At 56.3% G+C, this 14,729-nt stretch overlaps 1 protein-coding gene across 5 annotated transcripts in view; it reads left to right on the forward strand.

Moving 5' to 3' along the window:
• The first annotated feature begins 2,985 nt into the window (after positions 1–2,985).
• Positions 2,986–14,729, forward strand: part of NEXN (nexilin F-actin binding protein) — a 35,236-nt gene continuing 23,492 nt past the window's right edge. For all 5 annotated transcript variants that reach the window (XM_074265624.1, XM_074265622.1, XM_074265625.1 and 2 more), the window contains exon 1: positions 2,986–3,136. The gene's annotated coding sequence lies outside the window, so the exon portion shown is untranslated. The remainder of the gene's footprint in view (positions 3,137–14,729) is intronic.

Here is a 14,729-nt window from a genome sequence, read left to right on the forward strand (position 1 = left end):
AGTAAAAAATGACTTGTTTACGTACCTAAATTTTTATAAAATGGTGTTAAATTAAGCCCAGCTGCATTGGGGCTTCCCAGTGATGGGACATTTGACCTTTGGGGACTAAAGTCCTAAGCGCCTCCCCCCCCCCCCCCTGGAATCTCCCCTGAGTAGTGTCAGTGACACTAGCCAAGTGACACTTCACTCTTCACTTGCTTTCCCACCTGCCGTGGGGGGGAGATCTGGGGGCTTGGGCTGCCCCTCCCACCAGCAGCAGCACAGGCGCCTGTGGATCGCAGCAGCCCCAGTGGGGCCCCTTCCTCCCGCAGGCGCTTATTTTAGAAGCTTATCTCCGACTGGGAAGTGAAGGGTCTGCCTGCTATTAAAAGAAGCTTGGACTCTGCTGCCGAGCAGGTGGAGGGCTCTGGGTCCTGTTAGTGTGATGGTGGCCCCAGCTCTGTGTTAAGTCCTGGGACGAGAACACGGGGCCAGAAGGGACCTCCATGTGGCTTTACACATGAAGGAACCAAATAGTGAAAAAGTCCCAAACCTCCAGGGGGGATTTCTCTTCTCTCTCCTCTCTGTCTCTGTCTCTCTCTGTCTCTCTCTGCCTCTTTCTGTGTTTCTCTGGGTCTCTCTGTCTCATGTATCTGTGTGTGTGTGTGTATGTATTAAGTCCATCATTTTCTTTGGTAAAGACCTAAGGCAGATAACGACCGAAGGAATAAAATGCAAACTCTGGCCCCCCAGCCGCCCAGAGCGTCTCTGCCCTCCCTTGGTGCACCGGCTCTTGAATCCCTGGTCTCTGTTCCATGGGCCACATCTGCTTTCTCCACTTCCACCATCTCACTCCTCATGGAATCCATTCTCTTCCAAAAACTGCCCCCCTTTGTGTCCGGCTTCCCCTATCCCTCTCTCCAGTTGGTTTCCTCCAGGCTAAAAACTTTGTCCTATCCCCCCTTCCTTGACGCTTCCCCCCTAGCTGACCATCATCCCGTGTCCCTGCTGCCCCTTTAGCTAAACTCCTCCGGTTTCTCTATTCTCCCTCTCTTCTTAACCAACAGCAGGCCACCCCACTCCATTAGAACCCTTACCAAACCTGGTTGCTCATTCCACTGGGATTCTCCTTGACCTCTCTGCACCCTTTGAAACAATCCCATCATTCTCCCAGATATCTGATTCTCTTTTTTTTGCCTAAAAGACCCCCCCTCCTGGCTCTCATGTGACTCGAGGGCACAGCTCCGAATCATTCAGGTTAGAGATCCTTCGTGATCCATTTCCCTCATCAGCCAGAGACAACATGGGGCCGGGGCCAGTCAATATGACCGGGACAGCATCTCTCCCAGGTCCCATCTCTGTCCATCGCCTCTCAAACTCTCATCCCCTCACACCTGAACTTACAGTAACTGCTGGGGTTGGGCTTTGTGCTCCCTTCAGCTCCTAAGGTGATTTTCCCAAAGCTAAACTCTACTAATATCATCCCCGACTTGCCAACCTGCTAGCCAGAGTCAAACAAAAGTGCCCTGCCTTAGCCCAAACCTAACCCTAAATCTAATGTCAACCCTAACCCAAGCCTAACTGACCCTAACCTTTGGTGTTCAATGTCCTCCTGCTTGTCCTACCTCCTTATGCCTCCAGCCCAACCCGCAACTTCCCAGCCTCCCAGCAGTTCCAGGATGGAGACTGGCCATTCTTCCCGGCTGTCCCCAGGCCACTGTCCTTCCTATTCTCCTGACACCCCTTCAGGCCTCCTTCCAGTGCCAGCCAAAGCCCCAGCTTTTCCTGAAAGCCTTTCCCTTCATTCTGGGGCCTTCCTCCCCATTTCCTCTCCATTTTCAATGAACTTGTTTGTCTGTGCACTGACTCCGGTGAGGTTGTGAGCTTCCTGAGGGCCCTTTGAGTCCCAGCGCTCGTCCCAGTGTCTGACACACACTGGGCTGGAGAAATGTTTCCTGGCTGACTGGGCTGCTGGGCGTCTGGATCCCGAGCTGGATGTCGGGCTCCTCGGGCTCCGGGGGAAGGCTAGGGGCAGTGGGAAAGACTGAGTCTCCTTGGCTTTAGCCACAGTAGGGAGAGAGGGAAAATGTGGGGGATTGGAGTACTCTGAAGGCTCTCCTTGCTCAGCTTCTCCCATGGCCCGTCTACGGGAGAGGACTTCTTTGGGGGCCTTCATCCGGGACCCAGCGCATTCAGGGGTCCTTGAACTCCAATGAAAAACTCGCAGCTGTATCTTCCCTAGAGGGGTTTCCTTCGCCATCCTGACTATTTTCTGGGCCCCGAACCTGGTTGTGAGAAGGGTCCCGAGGCTGCTGCAGACCGCGGGGGGCCCCCCCCCCCAGTTTCCCGGGAGCCTCCGGGGAGCTCCAAGCTCAGCCCAGTGAGTGCCTGAAGTCCCGGTGCTGCGCTGGGGCTAAGGAGCAGAGCCGCTGGGGGTCTCTCCTGCCTTCTACCCCCAGTCAGCGCTTCGGGAGCCGGACTTTACGGACTCCCCTGGCCACCTGGGGGGGGGGGGCTGATACCATCTTCATCTTCCATCCCGGACCGGTGGCTTGGCCCCTGGGCTCCCAGCCCAAGTGCGTCCGTGCGGACCCCGCTCTCGGCCCAGGGCGGGGGGAGGGGGGCAGCCAGGAAATTCGCGACTCCCCCCCCGCCCCCCCCCCCCCCCCCCGCCCTGTGTCTGCCCTCCTTGCAAAGTCGGTCAGCCCAGCCCGCCCCCGCAGGCGCACGGGATGGATCCCGTCTCATCCTCTCGGTCTAACTGGGTTACTGCGCTCCGGACTTGGGGGGAGCCCGGCTCCCCCGCTGCCTCCGACCGCGCCCCTGCCCGCCGTGCAGGGAGCCCCCGCGGGGGCGGGGCGGGCTGGGGAGCCGGGACAGCGGCGGCCGCGTGCCTTGGAACAGCTGCAGGGCCGGCCCTGGGCCCGCCTGGAATGCGGGCCGGCCGAGCACCGGGACTTTTATGGAAACTTGCAGCTCGAGACGCGGCGGCGGCGGCTGGGGGCGGGGGGCACGGCGGCCAAGGGGTGTTCACGGCGGCGGCGGCGGCAGCGGCAGCAGCAGCAGCAGCAGCGGCGGCAGCAGCAGCCCAGGGCCCCCACTCTCTGGCCTTGGGATCCAGACGGAAGGACGCGCGGGGTGCGCGGGCCGGGCCGAGGTAAGAGCTCTTGGGGCGGCGTCCCCGGGACGTATCCCCGATCCCCTGGCCGCGTCCCGCCGGCCCGGACTCCCCCGCCCCGCCGCTCCCGGCCTCGGTTCCAGCTCCGCCGGGGCTGGGGGGCCAAGGGGGCGGGACCCCGAGGTGCGCCGGGGCGCGGGGCGGGTGGGGGCGCGGGGGGAGGGAGGCCCACCCCGTGGAAGGACCGGCCTGACTGCCGGCTCAAAACTGCCTGGAGAGGGGCGCCCCGAGGGGGGCTGGGCGGCGCTCTACTCCCGTCCCATCGCAGATACTTAAGGGACCCCCCTTTTTTCTTTATAACTGATTTGGCTCTAGGTGCGCCCAGCACAAAAAGGGAGGGGGCTTCTTCCAGAGGAAGGAAACCAAACCCCCGGTGAGCCAGTCACTTAACCTGTGGTGGCCTCTGCTTCCTCAACTGGAAATGGGGATAAGAAGAGCACTCCCCCCAGGACACATAGTAGGTGCTGGAGAAATATACCCACATTTATTACACTCCGCCAGGAAAGGGCGGCCCAGAGCTTGCAGCTTTGGAACCCAGTTCCTCTGCCTCCACGCCCAGGGCCGCTCTCTATTTGCTGAGGGCTCTTTACTGTCAAGGCAGGGAATTCTCTACTCACAGGAGCAAAAATAGTGGGGAGATGTCCTCCAGCGCAGGCTGGCGAAGGGGGCGCCGTGCCCCGAGTGGGGGCTCGAACTCGGGGCTGCCCTAGTTTAACCAAGTGGGCAAGGGGACCTGGCCTCTTCATTGCAGCTTACGCACCGTTCCCATGGAGATTGTCTCAGTGGCCGGCCGGCCAGACCCCCGGGAATGGCTTATTCACAGGGTCATTTACTGCAAGGAGCCGTGGATCTCCGGTTTCCTGGCCAAGGCCAGAGACGGCTTCAGACGAGGCTGGAAAAGGGGCTTAATCACTTGGCTTTATGACTTCACTGGCCCAGGCTCTAGGGAGTAAACTAGCAGGATGTTGGGGGGAGAGCCCCCTCAAACTTCTCCAGAAGGTGCTGCCGAAGCCACCTAACTGCTCCCGTATTGATGTCAGGAAAGCTCTCTGGCCTCCCCGATTGTGCTTCATGGCATGAGAAGAAGCCGATGGCCTCCCTGGCTAGGGGCTAGCATTGGCTGACTCACTCATTCGCCCTGTGTCGTGGGGGAGGGGGGAGCGGGAGTGGAGCTGGACTCACCTCGCTTAAAGCCCCGGATAAATGCCCACTATTATTATTGTGAATAACCTCAGAATAAAGGACGGGGGGAATCACCTGCTTGGATTTTCAAGGGTTGGTAGAGGAATTGTTGCCTTAATGAGGGACCCAAGGAATCGGTTGAGGGTGGGGGTGGGGAAAGGTGGAAGAAAATGAACCGTCACCTTTGAATGGGCTTGGATTATTTCATGGAATTTGATAAGAGTTACCCTGAGACTTCCAAGCACCCCCCTCTTTAAGAACGGGTGGTCTGGCTGATGGGTCTGGAGAACTCATTTCAGAAAAGCCAGTGCTTGGCTGCCTTAGGTAGCAACAATCTGTGCACTTTGGAAACAAAACAAAACAATCTTCCAAAATATGTGTCTCAAGGCCCCGTGGAGTGGGCATTTAGTCCGATATTCAAAAGGTCCCTACTATGTGCCAGGCATCGCGCCTCTGAGTTTTACAAATAATACCTCTTTTGCTCCGCACTCCAACACTGGAAGGGGTACTGTTGGGATGCTCATTGTGCGGTTGTTGAAGAAATGGAGGCTGACTGAAATTCATTAAGTCCGGAGTCACGCACTTGATGAAGTCTCTCGGGCAGGACTTGATGCCGGCCCTCGGCTTTGCCACCCAGTTGCTTCTGCATCGATGCCGTCGTCAGTGAAAGGCTTAGCGACCTCGTTGGGTAGACGGGCGGGACTGAAGGGCTGCTGGGCTTCCTTTCAGTTCTGGGAACTTGGGGTCATTCTGTTTCAAAGCACAGAAAGCATCCTGCCCGCCCCCCGAGCTTTGAAATGCCTTTAATTCCAAAAGAAAATGAACCGTCTCTTTTCCCTGCTCACATTAAAATGGAACCTGTGCTATTAAAAAACCAAAAAACCCAACAGCCCACCTTCTGATCTCGGAGCCCCGTCTTTGTCAGAATGTGTGTCATGCCGGCACATCCAGCTTTAGCATCAGTGAGACGATGTTCCGCGTGCGGGAGGGGAGCAGGCATTCTCTCCCTCCCCGAGCTCCCCTCCCCCCAAAGTATCCAGGTTAGGGCTGCATGTGAGCAGAATGAGGACAGAAGAGGAGGAAAAGTAGGGTCAGAGCCCCAAGTTCAAGGGGAGGCTGGAAGCCCACTTTGTGGGAGGAGTGACTTGAGCTCCATAACTCCAAGATGACGTCAGACTCGAAATCTCCTGCCCTGTGACAGATTACTCAGAACTGGAGTATCTCTTGGTGACTCACAAACAAAAACCTTGGTATCATGTAAAAAGTGGGAGCCCCCTGGCATCCAAATGCTCCATTAGCAGGAAGCTAGTTCACTAGTGCTGGGGACTGGGGTGGGGCTGGGGAGCTCCTGAAAGAAAAGAGGGCAGCAGATGGGGTGCTCCCTGCCACGCCTGCTCCATAGCCGGCAGTCTTGCTTTCAGCCTCAGTCTTCTCCTTTCTTGCTCCGTCGTGCTTCCAGGGCCCTTGACTCACACTCTGGGGAGCTGGGACCCTCCTTCCAGGCTCTCCATCCAAGGGTCATTCAAGCCAGGGTCTAGATGCTGTTCTCTCCCAGTGTTCAGGACGCTCTTGTTCCCTCCTGCACGAGTTCAGGGCTGGCCTCCCGACTTTCTCTCCTTCCCATCTCCTGGGCTCTGTTAGAAGGGGCCTTCCATTCCATCTCTCTATTGATACTCCCTCAAGCATCCTAACTTTCTAGCTACTGCACTAATTGAGTCCCCATCACTGATTTCTCCGCCTCTAAACGCCCAGCTTCCACGCTTGGGAACTCTCAGAGTCCTCGGCCATGGTCTGCTGCCCCTGTGGCCCTGCGGCACTGGCCACTCTCCCCGTCCCTCAGTTCTTCCTGGACCATGATTCCTGCCCTGACCTCACTTTCCTGCCTTCCCCATCCTGACCCCAAGGTGAAAGTTCAGCTTCACGTCTTTTCTTGAATCCCTTGTCTCCCTTTCCTACCAAAAATCTTGCCCTCCCCAGCCTCTTCCTGGAATGCCGTCCTCCAGCTGCTGTCCCTGCTTCTGCTCATGGGACATAGAGAAAATCCCCCAAATCGTCAGTCATTTAGGTGACATCTCCGCTGGGTCCGATTGCTGCAAGGAAGCGCTTGATTCATTTTCCCAGTTTCCACTCTTGACTTCCCATCCCTCCCTAAATCTTCTCAAACTCTCAGAGGAGAAGCTCGTGTCAAAGGAAGCCGTTGGAGGAGAAATCTCTCTTCTCCCTTCCTCCTCCCTCATACCCCTCGCACTACTACCTTCACCCCAGTTCTTTGGCAAGACCAACCCCTCCGTCTTTCCCCAGGATCCCATTTTGTCCCATGTTCTACAGCAAATCACCCTCATCCTCACCCACTGCTTCTGGTGCCCATGGACGTGCCGTGGGTCCCACGTCATCCCCCACGTCCTTAACTTTGTTGTTACGGCCTCTTCCTTTCCCAGAGGCCTCTTCTCAGTCCTCATTGTCCTTGCCCTCCCGGCAGCCCTGGACAGCAAGGAGTACCCTGCCCCCTCTCTGGGTTTCAGGAGCCCTCCTTTGCTCCCGGCTCCCCTCCTTCCCTTCTGACCAGCTCTCCTCACTGGCTTCTCCTCTGGGTCACATGCTCAACCTCTTTTCTTCTCTCATGGTTTTCACTGGGTGGTCTCCTCCCACCTCCTATCACCTCTCCAGAAGAGGCTCAGCTCCTTCACTTCTCTCCCAACCTCCTCCTCAATCACCACTCGCTTGCTGATCATCTTGAACTCAGGGTGTCCAAATGGAGCCCATCTTTCCCTAGCTGACCTTCCCCTATGCGTGGAGAGGGCCATCGTCTTCCCAGTCCCCAGGGTCGCCCCCTGGAAGCCATCCTTGTCTCTTCACCTCATCTCCCTGCAGCCTCCACGTTCGGGTGCAGGCCCCTGGACTATGGCGCAGGCAATATGCCCACCTCCAGCCTTGCTCCATAAGGGCACCTTCCCAGGTGCCCCAAGCTCCCCCTTCCTTTCCTGGCGCCCCAGCTGCTCACGCCTCCCCATCTGCTTGCCTTTTTTCCACCTATGGATGTCCACGTTGTCTTCCTCATAAAAAACGGAAGCCCAGCAGCACCAATTGGTCTTGCTTTTGCCTGTGCGTCCCCAGCATTCAGCACAGTGCCTGGCTTTAACAAGTGGCGGGTGATCAGAGTAGGACTGGCCCTTTTACTCCAGTCTCCTGCTCTTCCTGTTATGCTGTGCTGCCTCCTAAGAAGTAAAGCCGTGTCCCTCTTTGATGGAGGGAATAACTTCCTGACAATTTGGGCTGCCCGGGAGGTAGTGAGGGCCCCGTTACTGGTGCTCTTCGAGGGTGTTGGTCAAGGGGATCTCTCCTCATCTGGCTGGGTCCCCCACGATTCTCTAATTTACTTGTAGATTTGTGGATTGCCAAATTAGGCTGAAAATCACCATGGGTTAAGGCGGGTGTTTGGGAATTTTCCACAAGAAACAAATCCCTTGCTGACCAATTTGAAGGTTACGGAACATCGGCCACTGAACAAAGGCAACTGACGCCGTATGTGAAGCAGCCTGAGATTGGCTAAGAGAATCGCTTATGCCCCGGACCATGTTCAGAAGTTGGCCAGCCCCGTGGCGAAGCCCCCAGTCTCAGGAGAACTGTGTGGGAGCCAGGAACTTGTGCTTTTAACAGAGGCATCAAGGAGTGGGAGAGGATGAGGAGCACGGGGACGCTGGATCACTAGCAGGCGGTCCATGCGCTCAGTCTCCAGCGCTCGGGCACTGACTGGCTGTGTGCCCTCTGTCCCTCTTACAGTTCAGGGAATAAGCTTTTGTGTGCCCAGTAGCCTGTAAGCTCCCTGAGGGTAGGGGCACTTTCAGTGGCTGGCAGGTCGTTTCCATTTAATAAATATTTATGAAATGAGCTGAACCAATGACTTTCCTGTTTATCTCCTGTTTTGGTGAGTGATCGACACCCACCACCTCCACGATCACTATCCCGGAGGCATTTTTAAGGCAGGCGGAAAGTTGGACTGTGGGAGCCATCAATTAGGGAGCATCTCCTGGCCCAGAAATGAATGGGCAAGGTTCAGTATCTCAAACATAATGGGACAAAATCAGGCCTTGGGCTAAATGTTTGATTGTGCACGTGAGGATGTGGCAGTTGTATTTTGGGAGCTAGAGTTTTTATCCCACTGGGATATGTTTTGCCAATAATCCTTCAAGTCAATGGGACTCTCAGGTTTATACTGATAGGCTGTATCGCATGGGGAGACTGGAGGAAGAGAGTGAGGGACACATTTTGGATCCCACCCCGGCATAGTGTTGGAGGGTTTAGAACTCGAGTCCGGTCCAAACCCAGCGCCGCGTTATGCTTCTGCAACCACGTTTCCACATTGGTCATTTTGTGCAAAAAGGCCTGAATGCGTGCCGGTTCCAGTGACCTCCAAGAGGGGGACTCCTCTGCCCATTTTACAGGCACAGAAACTGAGTCGGGCGGCCGCGAGTTTCACAGGCTCCCACGGCCATGCTGTCTTCCTGACTCGAGACCAGCACGAGCTGTCCCCAAGGCAGGGAGAGCCCCTGGGAACCGGAAGCCGTCAAGTTAGCCGGAGAAAGAGCTTTGACTCGTTTCCCCGGCCATTTCCTGCATTTCATCTCTCTTCGGGATTTAAGAACCGGAAAGACAGGATTGATCCCCCCCAAAAAAAAAAATTTAAACTGGACGCAACGTGGATGAGAACTGTCTGGGAAGGATTGCAGATGGATCGCTCGCCAACCTTGAAGCTTGAACTTGGGGTTCAGGGGGCTGGGTCAGTGCAGATTCTGCGGGGCCCCCCTCCTCGGTTCTCGAGGCAGCTCCCCTGACTCTTGGTGGCCCAGAAGGGGCCTTTGCCCCCTGGAAATGACTTCCTTGTAACCCAGCCCACCTGACTGACTTGTAAGGAGTCCGGGCCTCTGGCCGCTCCTCCCCCCCAGCCTCTCCCCCCTACCTCCCCTTTCTGTCCTGTCTTTAGACTGTAAGCTGGTGTTTCCATCCCTGGTGCTTAGATCACTGGCTGGCACAAAGTTAACACGGCTCGGGGTGAGGGTCCCCATCTCAGACCAAGACCCCCAGAAGACAATTGGGGCTTCCTTGGAGGAAGCCCCGGGGCGTCTCCCATTCTTTCATCTTCCTGCTACCATTTTGGATCTGGGGTTTCTGGCAGTCTTAGAGAATTGAGGTTTCAGCAGAGCCTTTTCGGGCCCCTCCCGGGCACGTGCTGCACGACCAGGACTCCTTCCTTTCTCTCCCCTGGTTGTGTCCATGGGCTGGGGCTGGGGGTCCTCTGAGGCATCTGCTAGCTTAAGAGTTGTTCGGCAGTGTCCCCATCTCCCCTTTGTTGGGCCCTTCTAGGGAGGGGAAACCCGCTTCCCCGCCTGCCCCCCAAATTGATTGGCGTGCAGACGACATCCACCTCTCAGCGTTGTTCTTTACTAGGGGCTTTTGCCCCAACCTGCTGGGCCAGATGGGAGGAGCCCTGGGAGGCGTCTGGCGGGTGGTCTGCAGAGGGCACCGAGTGCTTGTCGAGCGCTAAGTGCCAGCCCCAACGCCCAGGGCTAAAATGGCAAAGAGAGCCTTCCTTAACCCATGCTCCGTGCCTGTAGTCCCCTTCTCATCCCCCTTGAGACCAACCGAGCTCCCAGGAGGAGAGGTCTCTGCCCTCAAGGAGAGCTCACTCGAGTGGGGAGAAAGCAGGGAAACAGCCAGTGCCAGTTCTTGAATTCAAACGCTCTTGTTTGGATTAGCAAATTGGGCTCACGTGGGCCAGGAGGAGCTGAGCAGCGCGGACCAAGTGACCCCAAGGGCCGGGAGCTTCCAGAGCCTGCGGATCCCCCAGGAATCCTCATTAACAGAGTTTATGGGTCCTTAGCAGATGGCCATCCTGGGCACTCCTGGAGGTCAGGGGAACGACTGCGCACAGTAGGGACTTAATCCTAGATTCTGGTATGGACTGGAGGGACCAGTGTCCCCCTGACACCTGGACTCTCCCCTTGACTGGTCCGAGAGAGCCCTGTGGCCTTTCCCCCAGACCTCCCCCCAGACCCTCACATTTGGGGTCTTCTCCCCTGCTCTATCTCCAGCCTCCAGCTCATGCTCACTTCGTCCTCCAGAGAAAGGATTCTCTATTCCTGCTTGCCAAGGGAAGGCTCCCTGTAGATCCTTCATTTCCCCAGCAGCCATCCAAGAGGTGCTCCTCTCCCCCCGCCACTCCAGCCCTCACTTCCGTCAGGGGCCTGGTGCTCCTCCAAGTGCTCATGAGGCGGCGGCAGAATGGAAGCTCTGGGAGGGACGGGCCTGGCTTCCACTTGCATTTGTTGCTCATGGGCTTGCACAGAGCCCAGCGCTTAGTAGGCTGTGTCCTGCCAGAATCCTTTGCTTCCCTCAAGGATTGGGTGAAGAACAGGGGGTCTAACCTAGGTCCTGGCTGCTAGGGAGACGGAGGCTGAGGGAGTCCTGAGGAGCACCCCATCCTGCTCCAAGGTGGTGGCCCCGGGCTGCCCAGGTCAGCAAGCGGAGCTGCCCGGCCAGGCCCTGGTGGCCGTGGCCCTTCTGGCCTGGGCAGGAAAGGAAGGCGGGCTCTGCTTCAAAACAAACCCAAGTTTTACATCTCGGGCAGTAAGAGTCTGATGCAGGAGAACGGTCCTTCAGACTCAGGTCCCTGATTCCAAGTCAGCACCACCTATTAAGTGTCCACCATAGGCCGGGTTCTGGGCTAAGCATTGGGCACACTCCCCTCGGGCTCCCAGGAATCTTCAACAGAGACAAAATTGTTCCGATTGCTCCTGAAAGTATGAAAGTATGAAGAGAAAGAACACACTAGAAAAAGCACTTCTTCCTGTCCCTCCCTCCCTCCCTCCTTCCCTGTTCTCTCCCTTCTCTCCCTCTCTTCCTCCCTTCCTTCCTCCTTTCCCTCCCTCTGAGAATGTGCCTCATGTATCTGATTTGTACGTAATCATTTGCAAGTGTTCTCTCCCATAAGACACAGGGACCCACATTTTGGCCTTCCTCTGTAGTCTCCCTGCTCAGCACAGTACCTGGCACACAGGCGCTACTTAAATGCTCATTGACTCGAAGAAGGAAGATTCATTTTGAAGAGCTTCATTTCTGCCAATTAAAGGACGCCGTCCATCTTGACCGCAAACAATTCAAGCTTTCCTTTTGAGATGTTTTACGTTTGAGGTGAAGGAAGCACTTTGGGTTGAGGCGTTGTTCCCCAGCTTTGGGGGTTGAGGTATTCCCCAGCTTTGGGGAGGTGAGTTGTTCCCCAGCTTTGGGGGTTGAGTTGTTCCCCAGCTTTGAGGAGGTGAAGTGTTCCCCAGCTTTGAGGAGGTGAGGTGTTTCCCAGCGTTGAGGGTTGAGTTGTTCCCCAGCTTTGAGGAGGTGAGTTGTTCCCCAGCTTTGGGGAGGTGAGGTGTTCCCCAGCTTTGAGGAGGTGAGTTGTTCCCCAGCTTTGGGGGTTGAGTTGTTCCCCAGCTTTGGGGAGGTGAGGTGTTCCCCAGCTTTGAGGAGGTGAGGTGTTCCCCAGCTTTGGGGGTTGAGGTGTTCCCCAGCTTTGAGGAGGTGAAGTGTTCCCCAGCTTTGAGGAGGTGAGGTGTTCCCCAGCTTTGGGGGTTGAGTTGTTCCCCAGCTTTGGGGAGGTGAGGTGTTCCCCAGCTTTGGGGAGGTGAGGTGTTTCCCAGCTTTGAGGAGGTGAAGTGTTCCCCAGCTTTGAGGAGGTGAGGTGTTCCCCAGCTTTGAGGAGGTGAAGTGTTCCCCAGCTTTGGGGGTTGAAGTGTTCCCCAGCTTTGGGGGTTGAGTTGTTCCCCAGCTTTGAGGAGGTGAGGTGTTTCCCAGCTTTGAGGAGGTGAGGTGTTCCCCAGCTTTGAGGAGGTGAAGTGTTCCCCAGCTTTGGGGGTTGAGTTGTTCCCCAGCTTTGGGGAGGTGAGGTGTTCCCCAGCTTTGGGGGTTGAAGTGTTCCCCAGCTTTGGGGGTTGAGTTGTTCCCCAGCTTTGAGGAGGTGAGGTGTTTCCCAGCTTTGAGGAGGTGAGGTGTTCCCCAGCTTTGAGGAGGTGAAGTGTTCCCCAGCTTTGGGGGTTGAGTTGTTCCCCAGCTTTGGGGAGGTGAGGTGTTTCCCAGCTTTGACGGGTGAGATGTTGTTCCCCGCTTTGGGGGCAGGGTCAGGTGTTTCCCAGGACTGCTTGTGACAGGTTCCTTCTTCGCCGTCAAACATCTCTCTGCTTGTCAGACTTTGAAAAGTCTCATTAATGTTCCCCTGACCAAATAATTTCTCCGAAGTCCCTGTGATGGCCATCCTGGGGCTCTCCTCGGCCTCGTTCAGCCCCGGGCCCTGTTGTGGCGTATTTTTGAGCCGTGGGGCCCATTGAAAGCAGGCTCAGTCCTCAGAGCTATTTGGAAAGCATCCTTTAAACAAATGGAATCAGAATGCTCCTGGTCCGATGGCCACGGCAGCGGGGGAGAAGGGGCGACTTTCAGCCAAAGGGTTCGGTCAGCAGCCCCTGGCCACATTCATTGCTGGACATAGGACAGAGGACGCTTAGCCGTGGAACTTGGGTTCCCCCCAATCAGCTTCAGAAGGGCAGGTTCTCTCAACAGCAGCCCCCGCTGCGCCCCATTGTTCGCTTCACAAAGCACTTTCCTCACAACATCCCTGGGGGAGCGGGTGGGCTGGACATCCTCTCCCCACCACAGCTGAAGGGGCAAGTCTCTGGCCACATGGCTGGCCGGGCTGGAGCCGGGACCGGGTCTCCCGCCCTGGAGGCTGAAGCTCGCCTCGTCACTGCCTGGTTTGGTTCTGGCGGGGCCGGCCAGTGATCACAGAGTAACCGCATCCTGGGCAAACGGTCATTACAAGGGAAGCCTAAAATGGGCCCAGGAAGACTGTAAGAGATGGGAAAAGCCAATGGTGGAGGGCTATGGAGAGCAAGAGACCTAGTTAAGTGGCAGCACAGAGGAGCAGTTCCCTGGCCAATGAGCTGGTTCTGGATCAGCCAGCCAGAGAGTGACTGAAGCTGGCTGGAGAACCCACCATGCCCTTGGAAGGCCAGAGACAGGATGAAAGGCCAGCAGCAAAAAGATCTCCCCCCAAGGGAGGGATTGGCTAAAGCTGCTCTGGTTGCACCAGGCCATGCAGAACTTGGGCCAGAAGGACTTCAGACATGACTGGGGGCTTTTTCTTCTTACTGATGAGAAAACAGGCCCAGAGAGAAGTGACTTTTCCTTGATCACCTGGAGAGTAAAGAGCAAAGGCAGGTCTGGGGGCAGTGAATGATGCTGAAGGGGCTCCTGACCTCAAGTAGCTTGAAAACTAGTCAGGACCCGAAAGTGAGCCACAGGGCTCCCGTGGAAATAAGATCACAAATTTGCACCCGGCTGAAGATTCAATTTAATTTTTTATTGTTGTTGCTCTTAAGTAGTGAGAGGCACAGGGTGAAATAGTGCCCAGATGGGAGCCCAGACATGGGTCAGTTCCCAAGCCGTAGGAGCAGGAAGGGCCGGGTTCAAGTCCTACCAGACACCTACCCCTTGGGTGACCGCATCACTTCTAGTCATCTCGGCCGTCCTGCAGAGAAGGAGCTGATCCCCTCAGGGGAGAAGGGTCAGGAAAGCGTGTTTTCAACTACTCCTTTGGGCCATTGGGACTCTGTGCTGCTCTTAAATACTGGAGAACTAAGAACAAGAGGGTCGCAAAGTGGGTGGGAAGCCCAGTGCTCTCTTCCTGTCCAATCACAAGTCAGTGGTTAAGAGAGATCAGTCTCATCCAGTGGAGGACAAGGGAACAGACATTTCCATTTTGAAGTCAATTGTAATGGGGGAAGGGAATAGGCACATATTAAGCACCTACTATGTGCCAGGAACTGCCCTAAACCCTTTACAAACATTTTCTCCCTCGATCCTCACTACGACCCTTCGAGGTAGACGCTATTATTGTCCCCTTTTACAGATGAGGAAACAGAGGGGAAGATTGCCCAGAGTTACAAGGCCTTTAGGGGCTCTCTCAGGTGCTCTGGGTAATTTTGCCTTGTGCACTGGGTGCGGGCGGGATCATTTGGATCCAGGCCCTGCTCCCCCCACCCACTAGGCTCCCTGGGCGCTGGCCGCTTTGTCTCGAGCACCCCTGTACCTGGGGAGAACTCAAGGATGCAGGGTTTCCTCTGGGTTTTTCTGGTGGAAAAAAGAAGCTTGAGGTGCTCAGACGTGATCACCAGTCGCTGCCCATTGAGCCTCAGCCTGGACACCTGACAGGAGAGCAGAGGCCATGGGCCTGGGAAGGGAGAGATTCCTGGGGGAGAATGAAGACTTGCCACCTAAAGAACGAAGGTCTGCACCCTGACCCTCTAGTTGCCTCCCCTGTGCCCTGTGTTCGGAGAACTAAAACAACAAA

This window comes from Sminthopsis crassicaudata, chromosome 4 (assembly GCF_048593235.1).
Source record: "Sminthopsis crassicaudata isolate SCR6 chromosome 4, ASM4859323v1, whole genome shotgun sequence".
Taxonomy (NCBI): Eukaryota; Metazoa; Chordata; class Mammalia; order Dasyuromorphia; family Dasyuridae; genus Sminthopsis; species Sminthopsis crassicaudata.